Raw genomic sequence first — 11,776 nt, 5'->3', positions numbered from 1 at the left:
TTACATAACGGAAATAGTGTAATAAATAGAAATAGGTATTGTCGGGGATATGCCCCGCGGCGTAACCCGGCCGGACTTGGTGACTCACTAATGACCTGCCCTGACTGGACGAATACTAAGTGACCCGCCCGAGCCTGGCGACTCATGGGTGACCCGGCGAGCGGGTAAGAGGAATGACAAGACCCGATGGCCCAGAAGGTGGTTTATGGAAGGCCGGCTCATGTTATGGTGGGTCGGTTTATGAGGAAAGCACAAGGAATATTCTCTTACAAAGGAAGCAAGACTAGGACTCCACTTGTAATAGAGTAATCTTAATCCAACTAGGACTAGTCATGTAAACCGCCCCTTCAACATATATAAGGAGGGGCAGGGCTCCCCAAAGAGGGACGAGCAAGAAGAAACAATCTCTAGGGCTAGACACAAAGAGCCGGTTTACCTGCGATTCTCTCGTGATGATAATGAGACCTAGCCACAAACAGCATGTAGGGTTGTTACCGGATGATATTTCCCGGGGCCCAAAGCTGTCTAAACCCTTGTCTTGTGTTGCGTCTCTCGATTCCGCTCAACCCCTCTCAAGCTAACACATAGATGCGTTGGCCTCATGGCTAGGTCCTCACACTAGAACATCTGCCGTGACAAAACCACGACAGTTGGCGCCCACCGTGGGGCCTGAGCGCGGTGGTGTTGAGTTCTTGAAGGGATTTCATCTAGGGTTCAAGGAGTTCGTGTTTGGCCGGATGAAGAAGAGCCAGCGTAAAGCAATCATATGGGATAACCCGGCCAGGGATGACCTTGGACGAGAGCTAATTAGGTTCGGAGCTAGTAGTACGAGGTTTGAATTGAGGAGATTAGGGCGGCATCGGGTGCAGTCGCCAGCCTGAGAATCAATAAAGACTGAAGGGAGCAAGATCCGTCTAAACCGCCTGGCTGCAAGTTTCGCCGAGATCAAACAAGATTTTTTCAGCTACTGCTAAGCAGAAGCAATAACACCGAGCCGTACTAGAGTTGGATTCGGTCCCATGCCCGTATTGAGTACTCAAGCGGGACGATACATACGAGATTGATAAAAAAGGGTGGGCGCTTTGTCGCGAGCGGTTGGTTAAAATAGATTGATTTGACAGCGGACAGGAGGCTTCGATCTGAATAGAGTAAATAGCAATTATTTCAGCGATGACCAGTGGTTGTATGAGGACAGCGACAGCAAAAAAGTAAGGAGCGGCGGCTGTGAATCTGCTATAATTGCTGTCGCCTACGACAAAAAATAAGCTACAGGAACAGACGCCCAAGGCACCTGAAAAAGAAAAAAGGAAAAAAATGTTCAAGGCGTGTGTCCGCTAACTCCGTTTGGTGGTGCACGTACATGCAAGGAAAGTCAAACCAACCAAAAGGGGTACTAGTATTCATTACTACTTGGAAAGCTACTAGTACATACACGGATTCTTAGATGATTTACAAGAAAAAGGATCCATCATAGGAAGATGATAACGGGAAGCTGGCACCTCTGAGACGCCACGGCTGCACTCCGTTGCTACCTATGATCAAACCGGACCCGAATTAGTCACCTATTGAGCCGCCCCTCACTAGCGTGTCGAGCTACTACCGCGTCCGCACCGTCGAACCCGAACAGATGATCAATTCTTGTTGCAGTCATTTGTCGTCAAGGCTGACGGGAATTGTGCTACGCTGTCGTCGCTGGAGCCTTGCCACCTTGGCCAAACTGCTATCAACATCCAAAAAATACCAGGTGCTATTTATCCTATTGTAAGCACGTATTAATTCATCCGAGCAAAACTACTTTGCCTTGTTGTGTTTTATATGCAGGAGAATTATTCGTCACAAAGTTGCATTATACCGCGGAGATGGAGGCGTGCCAACATCATTCGGCACGGGTGGTCGTCCTTACTCAACGGACTCCTGCACCGGCTTACAACGCCATGGCTGGCTCGCCCGTCCGCACTGCCTTACAACGCCACGGGCGACTCGCCCATCCGCTCTCGCAGCCGGTTCACGCGTCCGCACCGGCTTACAACGCGGAGGACAGCTTGCTCGCCCGCACCGGCTTATAACGCCTTGGCCGACTCATCTGTCTACTCCTGCGGCCGACTCAGCCGTGATTGATTTCAGCGTCACCATGGATCATCAACTCCGCGGTGGATAATTTCCGGCCTAACATATCAGGTGATATCCATCTAAGGTCTATTTTATTAGCGCATATTATTTTTGTCAAGGAACAATTACTCTGGCTTGTGATGTTTTTGAGGCAGGACAATTGTTCACTACATCAACATGATGTGGCTAACTCGCCCGTCCATGCCGGCTTATAACACCGCGGCCGACTCAGCTATCTGTGCTGCCTCTGAAGCCGCGGTCGTCTTTGCTGTCCGTTTCTCGCGGCCCGGTCTACATCAACACACCGGGCCGCACCTGTCTGCATGAGCTGTTTATTGAGTATGAGCAAGTCACAGCTTGGGTAGCCCGGTTTTTTCTTTCAACAAATTGGAGGCAAATTATCATATACTATCAACCGTCATCTGCACTGGATGGCTCAATGGGCAGGCGCACAAGTCACCGCCACTACAGTTTGGATAACTTCAAATAGCCACTTGGAAGGAACCATTGGCCGGGGTGTTGACACGGCTCATACAGATCATTTATAACCCACCGCAGTCACCTCAACCTTCTGTGGATTCACATCGCGCTATCAACACCAATGATATACACCTTCTGCTATGGTCAAATACGGAGAATCTCAAGACAACTCCTCGAGTCGTCTTATGACTCGGGGGCTACGATGACATGACTCAACAAATCTTGCTAGTTTCAGCAAATTCAAGAACCCAGGACGTTGAAGGGGAAGATAACTCGGTCCTGGAGGCTGCTGCCATATTGATGGAAAATTAAAGGCCATCAAAAAATTTCCGGCTTAAAAAGTATATGACAATTACAAAATCCCGGCTCAATGAAGAAGTTCCGGGTCATCAGAAAGGATTCTGGTTCAAAATCCGGTTCAAGAGATGTCTCCCTCCTATAAAGCGTTGAAGCTCTCAAATATCCGGTTTACAACCCGGATCAATGGAAATCTATCTCCCACAAAGCTCTGAAGCTCTCAAATCCAGTTTAAGAATTTCCGGTTCAAAAAGAATTAATCTCTCGCAAGTTCGAGTTTAAAGGCCGTCAGAAAGGTTTCGGCTGAAAATGAAGATTCCGGCTTAAAATCCGGTTCAAGGGAAAGATGTCGCCCACAAAGCTTTGAAGCTCTCAATATCCGGTTTAACATCGGTTCAAGACGAAATATCTCTCGCAAAGTTAGAGTTCTCAGAAAATCAACAGGGGCCAAAGAGAGTCTGTTGCAAAGCACAACTCAAACATAGGCGCCCATTGAGCACAGCTCAAAATATTGCTCGGGGGCTCTTTGCTTCTACAAGAACAAAGAGTCTATAACCTTGTAATAGGCTATAAAAGCCAGGCTTGGACGCCAGGTGTATTCACCTAAAACCCCGGGTTATCCTGCCTTTTAAAGTAAGTCACTCTGCCCAGGTAATCCTGGTAAGACCCGTCGAACGTTTGACAAGTCAATCTTATACAGACCGTGAACTTGTCATAGTTAAAATGACGATTGGTTAACGTGAGGTCCATCTTATAAGGCTTTGTAAAATGGTTTAACTCAGTGGCCTGGCAGCCCATGAAAAGCCTCGAATTCTTGCATGTTTTTTCTTTTGAAGTCTTTCTTTTGGCGGTTTATTTTGATGAGGTTTATGTTAATCCGGTGTTTACTGACCCGGTCTGGCTTTTGGCTACAAGTCGCGAGTACAAATTTAAAAGATAACCGGTGTCTATTGACCGGGTTTGGCTTTCGACTATAAGCCATCAGTACACGCTCTGCTACAATCCGGTGTTTATTGACCCGGCCTGGTTTTTGACTATAAGTCGCTAGCATGAGATAAGATAATATCCGGTGTTTATTAACCCGGCCTGGCTTTCGACTGTAAGTCGCCAGTATATATTTGGATGGCGCCATTGGAATCATGCGCTTATAAATCATTGGGTTATATTATTCACATCTTTAATAGCCATCATGGCTGGATTTTTATTATGGTTATCAATAACCAGTATTATGTTGGAGGTTTTCAAAGTTGCTTCAGTGCAATGGCTATTATTTTATCAATGGATATAATTTATTCTACAATGAAGGAATAGTCCCGAGTCGCTGCAGGCTTACGACCCGGCACTTGGGGGCTACATTATTCAAGTAGAGATTACATCAAATATGCAAGTGCCATGTCACTGCCAGCATGCACCATGGCACTTGGGGGCTAATGCAAAGTCATTTTTTGCTCACCTTATTGAAGACCCGACTCATCACATTGTAATGAGCCGGCCCTTGGGGGCTACCAATTGCTCCTATCAACAATTCAAGGTACACAAGTCTTAATCCATTATATTGAAGGGTCCGCTATTCAGTTGGTAAAGCACAAAGCTCTTAACCTTGTGGACGTGGGTTCAAGCCCCATGATGGGGGTTACATCATAAGATGTTCTTTTCAAAAGAAGTATATATAAAGTCCCAGCTCAATATTATCTTACTGAGCCGACCCTTGGGGGCTACACGTTATTGTTCAAGTCTACATGATTATATTTATAAAGTCCCTGCTCATTACTGCATAATGACCCGGCCCTTGGAGGCTACACTGGTTGAAGTTTTTATGAGTATAAGGCAATTACAAGTCCCAGGTTGCTGCAAGCATGACAACCCGACACTTGGGGGCTACAGGTAATATGGATATAAGGGAGAAAAATCTTCAAATTCTCAGTTTTGTGTAAACCAGATTGACCCGGTGTCTGCAACAATTATGACCCGGTGTAAGCAACAATTATGACCCGGTGCCATCAATATTTACAAACTGGCAGTTTTGGCAATGATAAACCGGCAAGTCCCACATCTTCAAGCCGGCTGAATATCAGATGAGTATTTCAAGACCAATATTTTTTAAGCCGGCGCTTTGGAAGCTGACTCAAGTGGATTCTTTATTTACAATATTTCTTCTATAAGCAAATTGATTATGAAGCTGGTCTATTGACCCGGATTTTCTAGAAGGAAATGATAAGAACTTAAGGATGATCAGGTTCCGGCTTACAAGAATATTTAACCCGGAGCACAACCTGTCAAATTTGTTTTTGAGTTATTTTGCAGGATCAGTTTAACATGGATAAATCCAAATTAAACTGCGGGCTAATGTCGGGGATATACCCCGCGGTGTAACCTGCCGGATGTATGACCCGGCTGGAGTGTGGCGACTCACTGGTGACCCGCCCGAAGCTTGGCGATTCACAGATAACCCGCCCGATCTTGGCGACTCATTAGTAACCCGGCGGGCAGGTCAGATGGACAACAAGGCCCAAAGCCCAGAAGGCCGGTTCACGTTATGATGGGCCGGATTAAGAGGAAAGGGATGACGAATATATCCTTTACGAGGAAGCAAGACCCGAACTTGTATTCAAATTGTAAGAGAAGATAGACTAGTCCTAATCTTACTAGGACTCTACATGTAACCCACCCCTTCAACTTATATAAGGAGGGGCAGGGCTCCTCAAAGAGGGACAAGCAAGAAGAAACAATCTCTAGGGCTAGACACAAAGAGCCGGCTTACCGGCGACTCTCTCATGGGCATAATGAGATCTAGCCACAAACAACATGTAGGGCTATTACCGGATGATGTTTCCGTGGGTCCGAAGCTGTCTAAATCCTTGTCTTGTGTTGCGTCTCTCGATTTCGCTCAACCCCTCTCAAGCTACTACAAAGATGTGTTGGCCTCACGACTAAGTCCTCACACTAGGACATCTGCCGTGACAATTCCACGACAGGTATAGTATAGGAAATCCATAAAATCTCAGATATTAGTTATTAATCATAGCTATTAACTAGTTCTAAATTTGAAGTTATACTTATAAAAATAAAAAAATACTAAAACTTCTTAAAGATAAAGTTAGCTTGATATGCTTAACTATAGGATGTTAAAAAATAAAATTATAGAATTTACTGGTATTTTCATTCGATCATTATAGACTTTATTATTTGTTAATAATTTGAGGATTAATATTTCACTAAGGGGAACATAGAGTCAGAGTAAATAAAATTGCTAATTCTGATCAGAAAAAAAGAATAAATATCAAGCGTTATAGTATAATTTTGAATACTATAAAAAAGTAAGACGGGAGGTGGGGGAGATAAAAACTTTTGGATATACTGATTCGGATTGAATTGCAAATACATCAAGGATAGAATCAATTCAATTCTGAATTGCAATAAGCACGCGAGGTCTCTCAAATAGAGTCGAACTGAACTGCTAGACTACGTTGAGTGATGAACTCAATGATTCAAAAAAAACTAAGAGATGGATGAAATTAAACAAGGAATCCTGGTCTCAAAGAAGAGGGAAATGGGGATATGGCGAAATCGGTAGACGCTACGGACTTGATTGTATTGAGCCTTGGTATGGAAATCTGCTAAGTGGTAACTTCCAAATTCTGAGAAACCCTGGAATTAAAAAAAAGGCAATCCTGAGCCAAATCCGTGTTTTGAGAAAACAAGGAATTCTCAAACTAGAATACAAAGGAAAAGGATAGGTGCAGAGACTCAATGGAAGCTGTTCTAACGAATCGAGTTAATTACGTTGCGTTGTTAGTGGAATTCCTTCTAATTCTAAATTAGAGAAAGAGGGATTTTATACCTTATACATTTAATAAACACGTATAGATACTGACATAGCAAATGATTAATCACAGAACTCATATTATATTAAAATTATAATATAGTCTCTTTATCTTTTTTTAAATGAAATTAGAAATGATAATGATTATGAAATAAAAAACTCATATCATAATTTTTTTTCATTATTGTGAATCCACTCCAATCGAATATTGAATAATCAAATTCTTCAATTCAAATTCAAAGTTTTCGAGATCTTTAAAAAAGTAGATTAATCGGACGAGGACAAAGAGAGAGTCCCATTCTACATGTCAATACTGACAACAATGAAATTTCTAGTAAAAGGAAAATCCGTCGACTTTATAAGTTGTGAGGGTCCAAGTCCCTCTATCCCCAAATCCTCTTTTATTCCCTAACTATACTATATTATTATTATTTATCCTCTTTATTCTTTTTATCAATGGGTTTAAGATTCATTAACTTTCTCATTCTACTCTTGCACAAAGGAATGTGAGGAGAACTCAATGGATCTTATCCTATTCATTGAATAGATTTCTTTTTTATTAGAGTATCGGCAAGAAATCTTGGTTATTCACTCTATTTTTAAGTTTTATTTAAGTAAGCTGTCAGGACCCTGATTCCAAGTCACATCGATCTAGCCGGTAACACCTCATATCACTTTGCGGCCTCACGCACGGTATTCCCACGTGTGTCGCCTTACGATGGCCCAGGACCGTTTGCGCCTTTTGGCTCACGTATATGATAGTGTCGCTAGCATCCATATGACAGAGAACCTGGGCCGACATGACTAGTCGTGAACCCAAAGTGGCACTAACATACGGGGACAGGCATACATGAATCAACATCGAGCATGTCGGTCAGCAGCGTGCGAATCCGGGCTGTAGCACTGGGCTAACAGGACTCCGGTGAACCGGGCTGTAGCAGGCTAGGCAGGACTCCGGATGTCACCGCGTGACATTTCCCCGAATGGACAGACACAGGAACAAAGTGAATCACATGCCGGCCAGTCAAGTGTTCCGGAGCAGTAGTGCTGGGCTAGCAGGACTCCGGTGAACCGGGCTGTAGCGTACTACTATGGCTCATGGAAGCACAAGACTACATTTCCCCATAAGAGAGGCTACCAAGGATAAACAACTAGGTTGTCGGATCCCACACATACCAAGCATTTTAATCATACACACAATATGCTCGATATGTGTAAATACAACATGGCATCACAACATAACTCTACGACTCAAGTATTTATTCATTAGGCTCCGAGGAGCCAAGTATTACAAACATGGGTCTCATGACCCCAGCATACAGAGCATACAAGCAACAAGCACATGCGGAAGCTTAACTTGTCTGAGTACAGACAACTACAAATGAAGAAGGCTGAGAAGCCTGACTATCTACAAGACCCTGCCGAGGGCACAAGATCGTAGCTGAGGTAACAAGCTAAATGTCGAACTCCACGCGGAACTACTAGCGAGACTAACGTCTCTCTGCAAAAACATAAAATAGGAAAACATGAGTACAAATGTACCCAGCAAGACTTACATCAGAACTAACTACATATGCATCGGTATCAACAAAGGGGGTAGTGGAGTTTAACTGCAGCAAGCCAGCTTTGACTCAGTGGCTAACCTGAACTACGACTGCAAGCAACTCTTTTGAGGTGGCGCACACGAGTCCACATATTCACCATATCAATACACCACTATGGATCCGCTCCCGTCTACCTACGAGAACGCCATCCATAGCACTCACGCTTATCTTGCGAGTTTTAGAGTATCCACTTCAAGTTATCTATGAACTGTATAGGCAACCCAGAAGTCCTTTACCGCGGACACGGCTATTCGAATAGATGATGTTAACCCTGCAGGGGTGTACTTCTTAACACACACGCTCCCACCACTTATCGCCGTTTACATGACATGTACTCGGCAACCTTCAAGCCGAAGCCCAACGAGGGTGTCGGCCACGGCCTACCTAAACACTCAAGTCTCTAGTCCAGGTTTATCGCCTATTCAGGTTCCATCCGCAGGGAGTCCGGCCGAGGTTTCCACATACGACCCCGAACAATGTGTACAGGGTTCCGAGACACCAAACGGGCGCCCGGCATGCCCGGCCAGGTGCCTACCGCATCAGAGCCCACCCCTCGGGTCAGCGCTGCGCACGGCCTCCAGCATACTACAAACACCAGAAACTACTTGCAACTCCTGGACAGAGGACAAGGGTGGTTAAGAAGCCGAGAGAGTCAATTAAGGATCCCAATGTGTGGTAGTAGCTGTTCATGGATCACAAACACAGAACTCAGTTCCTGAGGACGGTTTCAATGAGACAACCCACCATGTACTCCTACATGGCCTCTCACCGCTACCTTTACCAAATCGTGTTCACACACTTAGTTCACACACAGTAGGACATGTTCACCACATTCCAATTCATCCCCGATGAATCGGGCCTGACTCAACTCTAAGCAGTAGCAGGCATGACAAACAAGCATGAATGAGTAGGCACATCAGGGCTCAAACAACTCCTACTCATGCTAGTGGGTTTCATCTATTTACTGTGGCAATGACAGGTCATGCAGAGGAAAAGGGGTTCAACTACCGCAGCATGTAACGGTTGAATCGTTGTTGTCCTAATGCAGTAAAAGAGAGCAGGAGCGAGAGAGTGGGATTGTATCGGAATGAACAAGGGGGGTTTTTCTTGCCTGATGGAGTGGTAGTAGGATACTTCCCTTCGGTCGGATAATTGAGGGTATCCTCGGAGGCAGAACCTACCACGAAAGATACATCGAACACAATCAACACATGACGATATGCAACAATATGATGCATGCTATGACATGGCAATATGAATGTGTTTTGGGCTAATGCAAGCTAGAACAGATTGAAATGAGTCCATTTGAACCAAAGATTCAAATGCAAACCCATTTTATGAAGTCATATTAGTGCATTAACTTGTTTCACCTAAACAGCAAGGTTAAAGTGTTCTATCATGCATGAAACCAGTACATATGGAAAGATTGGATTTTTATGATCATTTTTCATATATAAGCTATTTCATTCTGAGTTATGGTTGAATTTCTATGAATTTTAGAAGTTAGCACTATTTTCTGGAATTTCCTGAATAAGAATAAATCCAGAAAATGCATTACTGCGTCAGCATGACGTCACTGTGATGTCAGCGGTCAACAGGCGCGGTCCAGGTCAAACCTGACCAGCGGGGTCCACTGGTCAGTCACACAGTGCTGTCTAGGTCACCGACAGGTGGGGTCAGGTCAACAGCCACGTCAGCAAGTCAACGCTGACGTGTGGGGTCGGTCAACCGGTGACGTGGCCAGGTCAAACTGACCTGTGGGCCCTGCGGTGTTAGTTTAGTCTATACAAAACTAAACCGTGGTTAATTAGGAAGTGGGGCCCGTCTGTAAGTGGCTCTAGGATTAATTAGCGATGTCATTAGCTGCAAATGATGGGACCACGTCGACCTCGCCGGAGTTCAGCCGGCGGCGACCACAGAACACGGCGGGGCACGTCGGATTTGCGCTAGAGGCATCGGGTTAGCGCGCTGGGGGCACCAGGGCATAGCCCTTGCTCGCCCGCGTCAAGAAAAGGCGGAGTTGGGCGCGGGGGTCGCCGGAATCAACGCCGGCGACGAGGTTTGCGGCGGCCGTGGTTCGGTCAAGCTCGGAATCGGCGTTGTGGTGCACGGTGGGTCGAGCGGTGGGGTGCTTCGTGCTCCTGCAGACATGCTGAGCACGGTGACGCGCTCAGGCTCGAGCTGCAGTGGCTGCAACGACGACGGCGACATGGCCGGCGGCAGGGGAAGCTCGGCCACGGCGGTTACGGACGCTGGAGGTCGCAAACGGCGAAGATAACGAGGGGGGAAAAGACAGCGAGCTCACATCGGTCATGTAGACAAGCTCAGCGGGCTCGGGGACGCCCTGCGTGCGGCGAATCAACGACGGCGATCACCGGACAGAGACGAGGAAGATGGCGATGATGGCGGCTCCACAGGGCCTCCGCGTTAGCTTTCTTCGATGGAGAGGCGTGGTGCCAGGTGGCGGAGGTGCTGGATTGATCGGGGAGGCAAGGCATCAGCGGTGGGCGCGGCAGCAACAAGCGGCAGCGACGGTGGCGCTCGGGTTCGGGCGAGAGAGAGGGAGGAGAGGGGAGGAGGGCCTCGGGGAAGAGTGAGAGGAGTCGGGGGTGTGTGTCGACGTCCCGGGCGTCCAGAGCGACGTCGGGGAGAGGGCGGGAAGCAGGAGGTGGCCGAGGCGCGTGGCCGCGCGCAAGGGGCACACGCTCGGCGTCCTTCTGTCCCAAGGAAGGGGACGACTGGCACGGCCAGATGGACTGGGCCGTGCTGGGCCAGACCAGTGAGCGCCAGGTCAGTTCTCTCTCTCTCTATCAATAATTTGTTCTGCTTTTCTATTTTTGTTATTTTGTTTTGATTTAGTTTATAGCCCAAATCATTTTAATAAATCCTGGAAATAATTGTGGGCATTAAATGAATTATTATAGAGGCCCTTAACTATTTTCAGAATTGTTCGAGCATTTAAAAAAATTAATAGTATTTAAATGCCCCAATTCAAATACAATATGGGTTATTCAAAAATCTAGAATGGCCTAAAAATATTGGCATCATCTTTGGTAGAGGTTTTCACCTTTATCAAAAATCATGAACATTTTCGAAGGGCATTTTGGGTTCATTGAAAATATTGTTTATTTGAACCTAGTTGAATTCATTTAGTGATAGGGTTTCAACATCCCCATTTCAAGTTTCTCTTGGCAATAAACATGATGACATGATGAGCAAGCAAAGTCAAACAAGAGCTGATCTGAGGCTGTGACATAAACCATGCACAATGCATAGGAATACCCCCCCCCCCCCATTTTCAAATTTGAAATTTAAAATACTTCAATTAATTTTTAGTCCTTTTAATTGACATAGATACAAATACTCTACTAGGACGATGCACAAGAAAAGGTCAGGATAGCTCAGTTGGTAGAGCAGAGGACTGAAAATCCTCGTGTCACCAGTTCAAATCTGGTTCCTGGCA

General features: G+C 45.7%; 1 non-coding gene across 1 annotated transcript; it reads left to right on the top strand.

The window, feature by feature from the left end:
• The first annotated feature begins 11,703 nt into the window (after positions 1–11,703).
• Positions 11,704–11,776, top strand: TRNAF-GAA (transfer RNA phenylalanine (anticodon GAA)). Its single transcript has one exon. It is a non-coding gene; the product is annotated as a tRNA-Phe (tRNA).

Source organism: Aegilops tauschii, chromosome 1 (genome assembly GCF_002575655.3).
Source record: "Aegilops tauschii subsp. strangulata cultivar AL8/78 chromosome 1, Aet v6.0, whole genome shotgun sequence".
NCBI classification, from domain to species: domain Eukaryota; kingdom Viridiplantae; phylum Streptophyta; class Magnoliopsida; order Poales; family Poaceae; genus Aegilops; species Aegilops tauschii.
The sequence above is the reverse complement of the archived record's forward strand: the minus strand, read 5'-3'. Positions and strand labels throughout refer to the sequence as shown.